Consider the following 10,631-nt stretch of genomic DNA (forward strand, 5'->3'; position numbering starts at 1 on the left):
AATAATTTTTAAAAATTTAAAAACATTTTTTTGACATTTATTTTTGTCAAATTAGTTTATATTTTATCAAATTGACAATTTTGCCCTTAAAATTAAGCAATAATATCTTTAATTGTCCTTATTTGGAACAAAATTCAAAATTGAAGGTCAAATGTGTTACAATTGAAAAGTTAGGGACTAAAGTGACACAGGCCCCAAACTATAGGGACTATTAGTGTAATTCACCCTTTTTTTTTGTCTAAATATCTAATCGTACGTCCTATCGACGCGCTGCTCTCACAAGCTTGTTTAATCTAGGTCAAGATGACCATAATGATCTCGAGTTGTTTCCAGACTGTTTCCAATTTTTGGCCCCAAACGGCTCGTTTATGCCTTTTTTATCACATTTTTTGGTCCATGGAACAGTCAATAACTATTGGTCCATGGAACATTACAATGTTTGAAGTTTAGGTAGTCAACAAATAGTAAACTGTAAATGCCATCTTTTAAATTTTGGTCACAATTAGTTTAAAGACAACCATTTCTCTCTGATGTTCTCATCAAATGTTTATTTGCCTTTACTTTGAACATAAATATAATGAAATCTGGTTTAACACACTTACCCATTACCATGACTAGCTATCGTGGGGAATTTGGTGGATTATGGTTTTCCAAAACTTGCGCCAATATGCTTTGAAGTTCAAAAAGCTGCCGCTGCATTTCCTCATGTCATCTTGCATTCTCTGCCTCTTTTATTTGTTGCTCCTCTTACTTTTTTTGTTGCTCCTCACGGTTGCTCTGCTACTTCGCACGTAGTATCTCCAACTCGGATGTAAGCCTTTTCAATTGCTCGTCATGTGCTTGTAATGCAGTAGAGAACCTAGAATCACAAGAAGAAGGCTTTGGTCCAACCCCAAATCCTCTCAAATATCCCTTCTTCTTACCAAGAACCACTCTTGATATATCCTATATATCCTTTTGCGTCATCGGTGTTCTAGACTCGATAGACTCATCCTGCACCAATGTCATTTGCTCCTATAATTGTAAAATATAAATATTGTTACTATAAGTCAAACACAATAGTTGCATGTATAAGTGTCTAAGAGATTGGAATACTTGCATGTAAATCACCGCATATAGGATCAATCCACTGTTTTGTCTTCTTGTTCTGATGAGTGTCTTTGTAGAAATCATAGATATCTGGCAACAATCCACCATTTTCCTATAAAGCAATTCCAAAAAAAAAAAAAGAAGATAAAAGAACAGTTCCATTTGGTTCAATCAAAGAAAGATAAAAAGAAACAAAGTAGTTCCAAAAAAAAAAAAAAGAATAGTCTACACACATTTAAAAGCTAGTGTACACTTAATTTGGTAATGAAACTAGGCATATTGTCTTCATCTCCTATAACAAATTATGATATTCTTAACCTAAAATCAACACAGTAAGCATGGGATTGAACATAGTTGGCTTCAATATTGTTCCATTTGGTTCAAGTTAAACTAATGAAAACGATTGATACATCCATTTTACAAAACTCACCTAATGAAAGCTTCGTTCCAGTAACAGTAAGGGCAATGAGAGATTCAAAAAAAAAAAAAAAACTAAAATAAGCAAATGACGCGTGCGACTCTTGCTACATTAAGAATTGTTCAAATAGGGTTCTACAATTCCACACCAAATGAAACAATTTATGTTACACTTATAAAACAAATCAATCAAAAGAACAATGCTAATATAGATACTGTAAAATATATGTCACGTTTTAGATTTTAAATTTGGCAGGTTTACAGTGCTAATCTAGATCTTCAATTGAGTTCAAGTGATTTCCAATATTGTTCAGCCATGGCAATACCAAATTCTAACTAAACACCAATTAAATTTCCTTGGTTTCTAGGTTACAGCAGATCAAGTCACAACCTTACCCAAACTCGTTTATTCTTTGAAGCCAGCAACCACATTATCAGTTTCATGATTTCATGACACTCCGGGATTCATTCTCCTAATTGGCATAGCAAAAGGTGCCAATCATATTTGCTGAAGTAAATAAAACTAGTTTTAGCCAAGTGTTATGCACAAAACTAGTTTCTTACAACATTTCAAAGCATTTTCCCATGGCGTGCACCGATGGTCTCATACCCAAGCTAAAATTTGGCATTGGCGCACAAAAAAGCCACCCATTGTGTGCCAAAAATTGGCAGTTTTTTCTAATTTGAAAACTTACAGTTATTAATATCTTGGGTGCTTTTAAATGAATTAACACCAAAAGAGATTGATATTTTAAGATAGTAGTTATCTCATAAAAGTTAATGGTAAATTAAGGTTTGGAAGGGGCCAATCATGAGAACTAATGACATATAACTTTAGAGTTAATAATCTCCGCTTGATATGCTGTCAAAGACTTTCGTCGACAAAAATTTTTGGTCAACTTTGATTTTGTGGCTGCTTGACGTATAATTGGGACATTGATTTCAAGATCATAAAAAAAAGCATGTATATAGAACAAAACTCATGTCCTTTCTAATTGTCAAAGGTCAAATCTGGCCACTGACAAAAATGTCAAAGGCCTGACCTAACCCACAAATTCCACAAGTCCTCCCATCAATGAATATGATTTTGACATTTGAGAATATTATTGGTTTTTGTCTTGAACAGTTGTTCCAAAGCTTAATTGAACCATTTCCCACAGGTTTGGTGTAGTTTAATTCCATAATTTCTATAATTTGATTTTATTCCAAATTTCTAGGAACAGTTAGTAGTGTTTGGTCCTTGGTTCCTCTCTAAACCTCACAAAACCAATCCGTGCTCACCCCTAGAGTCCGATGATATATATCATGACAATCATTCAACAGATAAACGATCTTCGTAGGGTTGCATGATTTGATTTTACATCATCATTCTTTGATCTGATCTAGAGGAAATTTATCATTTTAGAAGTTGCTGCACTTTAAATTGCATCAACTCAACAAATATATGGTGAATGAGCTTTATCTTATGAGAAAAATGAGTATTATTGAAACTTGTCTACATCTGTTTATATCAATCAATATAAAAATTCAAGCAATCTTAGTACAAGTCATTGTGTCACAAATTTAAGATAGCCACATTTAGATATTCTTGCATATAAATACAAATAAAGCAGACAGATTATACATTTCCTGACCTTTATAGGAGAGTGAACTAATCACAAAGAACATGTAATAAAAGGTCAGGTATAATGCATCTACGTAACCTAGGCCCATCATCGACATACCACATATAAGAATCCACATTAAAATCTATGTGATCAAGAAAATAGGCTTGCAAAATTTCAATACATATCAACGTATATGATTTTGTATCGACCGGTACTTAATGCTAACATTTTCCTTTCAATTTACTCAAATAGTTGCAGATACAATTCAACTATAACAATATATTAATTTACGGTAAATGCTAACAAGTGTCCCTTGAACATTGTTTAATGTTGGGATTCGCATATACAAGTACTTTGGAAATGGTGAAAAGGTTTAAAAAAAAAATGAAAAATGTATGAAATTAGAGAAAGTATCTCGAGTTCCATACTTTTTATTTTTATGGTCATTTTCTTATGTCTTGGAGCACTTGGTTATTGAGACTCTCAATTTATTTTTAATTTTGAGAATGCATGGAAGAGTGCAAAGATGAGTGCACTTTCACTGAGCTTCCATTGTCATCATCATGTACAAGTCTTGAAAATTAAGTTTTCATTCTTATTTATTATTCATGTTTATCCCAAAAGTATAACTTCTTTAAGAGAATTCATGATTCATAGTGCAAGCTAGTGTCCTTGAAGCAAAATATGTGTTGTGTGTTGACTGTTGTCAACCAACGAAGAAATTTTTTTCAAAAATTTCCCCAAAGTTGCTTCTATTTCACAAATAACATACAAAAGCTTTTTTTTTTTTTTTGATTCTCATTAAGTATATTTCCCAATACAAAAAGGGATACTTAAAGAAAGAGGGTGTTAGGTCCCTACTTACTGCCAATTTCACGAACAAGCTTGGGTTATCAAGTTGTATTTTTCCTAAGTGTTTTGGTTGTCCTGCTCGAGTGGAAAAGTTGCGCTCGAGCGGAGGTTTCACCTTCTCAGTATTTTGGCTTGTCTGCAAAAATGCGGAGAGGTGTGATTTTACGCTCGAGCGTAAGTTTCAACGCTCGAGCATGGACCCTAGTTTGGAACATGCGTTTTGGTGACACCGCTTGAGCGGAGATCGCATATCCAACTGCTATAAAGCTACAGTTTGCTCCAAATCTAGGGCACGACTTCTAGATCTTCTTTAAGGGTTCTAGGGATTTCTTCTGGGGCTATTTTGCTAGTTTTTTTGATGTTTGGTTAAGTATTAAACTCATGGTTTGACAAGCATACATCAAAGAGTTGTTTGATTGTTCAACTTCAAGAGTGTTCTTCTTCTTTAGTGGAATCCAAAAATTCAAGCGTGAAGTATTCAAAGGTGTTCGAAGTTGTGTGCAGTCGTTGATTCGACATGGATGTTGTGGATTCAACATCAAGCTGATCAATTCCGAAACGAAGGCGGTGGTGAAAGAGATACAGATTGTTGAAGACAAACTGATTGCGTTTGGGTAATTTGTTTTGGTAAATTTGAATTATTTCTTTCTTTCATAGTGGATTGATTTGTGGTATTTCGTTCGTGGTTTTTTAATCACAATTGGAGTTGCTCCAAATGTGATTTTTTCCACGCAAAATCGGTTGTGTCGATTTATTATTTTTCAAAGAAACAATCTAAATCACTTTCGTGCGTGCTAGATGATTTAGATTGTTAGTTTTAATCGTTTGGGAATTGTTGCAATCAATATTGATCTGAATCAGAAATCGTTTAGGTTTTTCATTTGGTATCAGAGCAGGTCACTCTTTGTTTTTATTAAAACTATAGGAGTGTGATTTTGTGTGATTTGTGATATGGATTCAATTCGTGAAGGTAACTTGACCCATAGACCTCCGTTACTTGATGATACAAACTATTCTTATTGGAAAACTCGTGTGAGGGCATTTTTAAAATCTATTGATGAGAAAGTTTGGCACTGTGTGATTTATGGATTGAGTGAACTTGTTGTCATCATTGATGGTGTTGATATCCCCAAACCTCTTGATAAATGGGACATATTCGATTATCAAAACTTGAGTTGGAACAGTAAAACTCTCAATTCTCTCTTTTGCTCCATCACATCTGAAGAGTTTCGTCGTATTTGCACATGTGCGGTAGAAAAAGAGGCTTTGGGTCATTCTTGAAACTATTCACGAGGGTACTATTGTTGTTAAAAGATCAAAACTTCAATGTCTCACCTCTTCTTTTGAAACTCTTTTTATGCGTAATGATGAGATGTTTGATGATTTTTATACTAAACTTAGTGACATCGTGAATTCCTATTTCACACTCGGTGAAAAAAATCCCTGAAGCTAAGGTAGTTGGAAAAATTTTGAGGTCATTACCTGAGAGGTTCCAATAAAAAATGACAGCTATTGAGGAGGCTCAGGATATTGAGAACCTCAAGCTTGATCAGTTGGTTGGAAACTTGCAAACTTATGAAGCCTACTAGATTTCTAAGAAAAAACAAAAAGATAGTGTGACTTTTTCCAGTATTCATGAGACTGCTAAGACCCCTGAGGTTGAGTTTGATCTAGAGTCCAAAATGACGACGATGTTTACCAAATAGTTCAAAAAAAATTTAAAGAAAAAGAAGCCTAATTTCAAGGACTCTAGTTCAAAAGATAGAGGTAATTAAAAATCAAAACTTTTCCACCTAAAATTGCTCCAAAAACTAAGAAGAAGACTGTGAAAAGGCAAGGTGTCAAGTGTTATGAATGTCAAGGGTTTGGACATATTGCACTTGAATATCCATCAAAAAACAACCGCAAGAAAGTCTATACAGTGACTTGGGATGAAAGTGGGTCAGAGCAAGAACCAGAAGAAACCGAATCCCGTGAAGACGGAGATAGTACCCACATGGCATTCTGGTCTACCGTCACTCAACCATCTCCAAAGCCAGTAGAGTTTGCACCATGCTCCTACCTTTGATTGGAGTGATTACTAATTTTGGAAGATGCGAATGAGGATGTATCTTAGAGCTCATGACCCTGAAGGTTGGCAAGTAATTAAAGAGGATTTTGAAAGTGCTGAGAATCTGAGCAATCAAAGAGTTCTGAATACAATTCGTGAAGCAATTTCTGAAGAAGAAGAACAACGAATTGCTCACTGCACAAAGGCCAAAGATGTATGGGACATTCTTAGTCAAGTCCATGAAAGAGATGAGTCATCTTCACAACCATCCATCAACTTTCATGCTTTAGTTGCTCGACTGGATGAGATTAAGAAGAAAGAGGAGCAAAAAGAAGAATCTCTGAACTTGTCAAGATCAATGACAAACTGACTTTCACGCTCAAAACATGTGAAAGCGAGAATGTCAAGCTAAAGTGAGAGATTGCAACAGCAAAACAAGATGTTATCATGATCTTTAATAACAGACAACACCTAGTAGAAAACTTCTATCTTGTGAGATCGAAAGGAATGAACTTCTGAAAATCTATGTCACATATGAAGAGACTATTGAAATCCTTGAGATGTCACAAGCTGCATTGGAAGAGATGGTCGGTCAGAAAGAGGAAGAACTCCAAGTTGTTAAAGCCACAATTGATATGTGGAACAAAGGGTCAAAGACACTGGAAGACATCCTTGGGTCTCAACAGATGAGTTGTGACAAAAGTGGGCTAGTCTATGGTAGTGCCGCAGTTCAAAAGGGACAAGCCTCTATATCATATAACATCAAGACTCAAACGAAGGGAAAATTGAAGGTTTCGCAGGGTGATCCCTTTCTTTATCAACCTAACGGGGGTAAGATCAACAAAAGGGAGGTAAAACCTGTTTTTGTTTGTCATCATTGTGGTAGGTATGGCCACATTCATCCTTATTTTTATGAGTTATTTGGTAAGGTGTCTCAAAAAATTAGAAATTCTAATACTTCATGGGTTAGGAGACAACCTTACATATCTAGGCGGAACACCAAGATTCATGATGGTGCTCACAACGCTAAGACAATTACCAAGACTGTCTGTCCTGCTTCTGTTAAGACCAAAAAGATATGGGTTAGAAAGAGTGATTTAACTTGTTTTGTTATTTACACTGCACTGAAAGCACGTGACTTACACATGTGGTATCTTGATAGCGGGTGCTCTCATCACATTGTCTAGTGACAAATCTTACTTCACATCTCTTGAAAAATATGAAGGAGGAATTGTTACCCTTGGAGATAGTGGCATTTCTAGAGTCATTAGTAAGGGCTTTATAAGTGTGGCCGATCTTCCCAAGCTCGAAAATGCTTTACTTGTTGATGGTCTTAAAGTGAATCTTTTGAGCATCAGTCAAATGTGTGATTCCCATCATGAAGTATTATTTTCAAAAAATAAATGTGAAATTTTGGATAAGAAAGGAAATACTGTCATGCATGGGGTTCGCACCTCTGATAACTGCTATGGGATTGTTACCACAAATGATCTCACTTGCCACTCAACCATCATAAGTAATCTTGACCTGTGGCATCAAAGATTAGGTCACATAAATTTCAAAGACCTAACTAAGATTGCCAACAAAGAGCTAGTGAGAGGACTATCCAAAATTGGTAAGAATATGAACCATGTGTGTCACGACCCAAATCTGCCCCTATAGGTTTAGTGTCATGACCGGCCGGTAATTCGAGATTACCAAAGGCCTGCTTATTAGTAATACAATAATAGGGACTGGCGGAAGCTTGTAAATAATAAAATATATCATCCAATAAGCTGTGAGGACTAATATGTAACAAAACAACTTTCATATATGTATATACAGATCAGTCCAAGCATCAAGCTTATGTACAAAAATACAACATAATTAGGGATTAAAGCGCATTAACAAAATCAGTCTTAACTTCAGATATGAAAACATTCAGAACTAGTCTCAGTAACGTTCAAAACAAAAGGGTGAACTCTAAACCACCCATAAAACCTTGAAGCTTGTCTCAGTGGGAACCTCAAAGTGAGGCATATAAGTTGGCTTAACAAAGCAGAGTTTAGGTTGACGCCGCTAAGTTCGCTTTTGAACTTGATCACCTACATATAAATATAAAATAATGAGATAGAGCCCAGTAAATAACAACTTTGTAAAAGAGTTCTGAATGATGTCCTTACAGCATTTGAAGCAATAAATTATTAATAGAACATTTTCAATCAATATCTTTTTGTTAATCAATCGTTCAATCGTTCACTTCAATCAATCATATTTATAGAGGCCATACATGGTATATCCAATAGTAGCAATACAATAGGTCTTAAAGACCGAACAATCAATTGATGGTCATTAAACAATAGACAATAGTTCCAAGAATTGAAACTGACAGAGGTCTCTATATCAATAACAATAACAATATGCTATGGATGCCACGAATACAATTTAGAAATTAGGATCATCATTCAATCGATAAAAATGTATCATTTCAGGAAACAATATAATTTATCAATCAGAAAATAAATACGTTTGAACATATTTTTACAACAGTATTACTCACAGCTGGCTCCTTGAAACACGTGATCATAGTGTGGCGTCTAACCTACACAAACACATCAAGCACAATATCTCAAAACATGTTCAATTCATTCAGTCGGTTCTTAATCTTATTTAGTTCATTCGGTACTTGTTCGTTCGGTTATTTTTATTCGTTATTTAATTCCCAAATCTTAATGCAAAAACCTCCTCAATTTGTCAAGATTAAAGCTATAACTTCATGAATATAATTATTCAAAACTTTTCTTCTTATTAAAGCTATAATGCTCTTAGAAAAATATCTACATATATGAAATTCAATTTAAGATCAAACTAATTCTTGATTGTCAAATTCAAATTATAATTTATTTCTTAATTTGTCCAATTTTAGATTTAATTCATTTTCTTTATATCAAACCCAATTTCAAACTCATAAATTCTAAAACATAAATTAAGCTTTTAAAACCCAATTTCATATTCAAAACTCATGCAAAATTTCATCAAAACATGAAAATAATTATGAGCCATGATCAGTATTCAATAAATCTTTGTTGCATGTAATTTATGGAGCTTTATTTAACAATAGCATTCCAAATTAAACCCAAAATAATTAATTTCTAATATAACTTCTTGAACATAGCTCCAATTCTTTATTTCCTTTTTAATGACATAAAATTGACTTCAAGCTCTTTTCCATTTTCCTTCAAAACATGAAATTAAAGTTATAAACTTCTTAGAAAATCATTTGCATGTATGAAACATTTATCAAAATCCAACCAATTTTACATTATTAAGCTCAAACCATAATTAAAATCTTGAATTGCTCTCATTTAGATTTTTATTAATTTTCCTCGTATCAAATCCAAATTCAAACTAAACTTGTAGAATTTGCCCATGCATGTAACAATGAGGCTTAATGTCATACAAAACTACATCATCAAACCCAAAATAATAAATTTCCACAACCATGAACCTACCTTAATTTCTTCATCTTTGTTTTCTAATTTCTTCCAAATTATAAAAAATTGAACCCAAACTCATCTTTAATTCAAGTGTAATACAAGGATTCTACAAAATTCAAGCTTGAAATCCTTACCTTTAATTTTCAATTTGGTGTATTCTTGACAACTTCTTCACTTCTCCTAACTTCCTTAGTTTTTCTTCAATATTTCCAGCAAGTTCTAAAGAATTGAACTTGACATGGATAGGCCCACAAGGCATACGGCCCACAGTAAACCACCCCAAACCCATCGCTTGGGACCAATGGCATAACCCGGTTGGCAAAGCCCAGGACAGCTGGAGGCCATCTAGACATGAAGGGCCAATGGCATTTGGGCACATGGCAGGTGGGACACGGGCCACATCAGCAGACAAAGATCTGCAGAGTTATTATCACAACACATCACCATTAATGCATCCCATCACAGCATTTATTACGACAGCACCCCCCGCCGGAACAGAGCCTCCATCACCCTGAACAAGGTAAGCTACGGCACAGGCTTTCGGCGAAGGAAAGCACGTCACAAGAGACAGGAAAAATGATAACTAAAGAATATAAGCAAGGATAGGAGGACAAGAATAAGGTTAAGCTATCTCTCTCTCTCAATCCCTCTCTATACAGTTTTTCTCATACTCTACTCTACTAATTCTCACACCGGAGGGTTCACTGGGGGACTACCCCGTTCCCCTCTGGGCTTGCATGCAGGTCGCCTGACGGAGTCATCACCCTGAGCCGGAGTCTGAAGAGCCTGGACCGGTCCGACCCATCCACCCGGGAACCAGAACCTTATCAGTTGGCGCCGTCTGTGGGAATTTACTGGTTTATTCGCGCGCTAGTTGTGTTCACTATCGCCGGAGCCCTCCCTTCTCACCATCACCTTTCCTTTTTGCCTGTCTAGGTGTATGGTCACGACTAGGCCCATGGCTTCTCACCACAACGCCGCTGATCACCAAACAGATCCCTCCCACCCAACCAACCCACCACAGTACATCATTGAGCTCACCAACAGCATTAACCGCATGGCCGAGCAAAACCAGGCCCTGATCAATGCGTTACTCCAAAGAAACCCCCCCGTTCCACCTCCAAACATTCCACCCAACCA

At 35.6% G+C, this 10,631-nt stretch overlaps 1 long non-coding RNA gene across 1 annotated transcript; it reads right to left on the bottom strand.

The window, feature by feature from the left end:
• Positions 1-7,807: 7,807 nt before the first annotated feature.
• Positions 7,808-9,725, bottom strand: LOC114299073 (uncharacterized). The gene is made up of 3 exons (XR_003642201.2): positions 9,626-9,725; positions 8,555-8,596; positions 7,808-8,099 (listed from the first exon to the last, which is right to left on the bottom strand). It is a non-coding gene; the product is annotated as an uncharacterized LOC114299073 (long non-coding RNA).
• Positions 9,726-10,631: the final 906 nt, after the last annotated feature.

Source organism: Camellia sinensis, chromosome 8, assembly GCF_055761805.1.
Source record: "Camellia sinensis isolate YWXY chromosome 8, ASM5576180v1, whole genome shotgun sequence".
Classification (NCBI taxonomy): domain Eukaryota; kingdom Viridiplantae; phylum Streptophyta; class Magnoliopsida; order Ericales; family Theaceae; genus Camellia; species Camellia sinensis.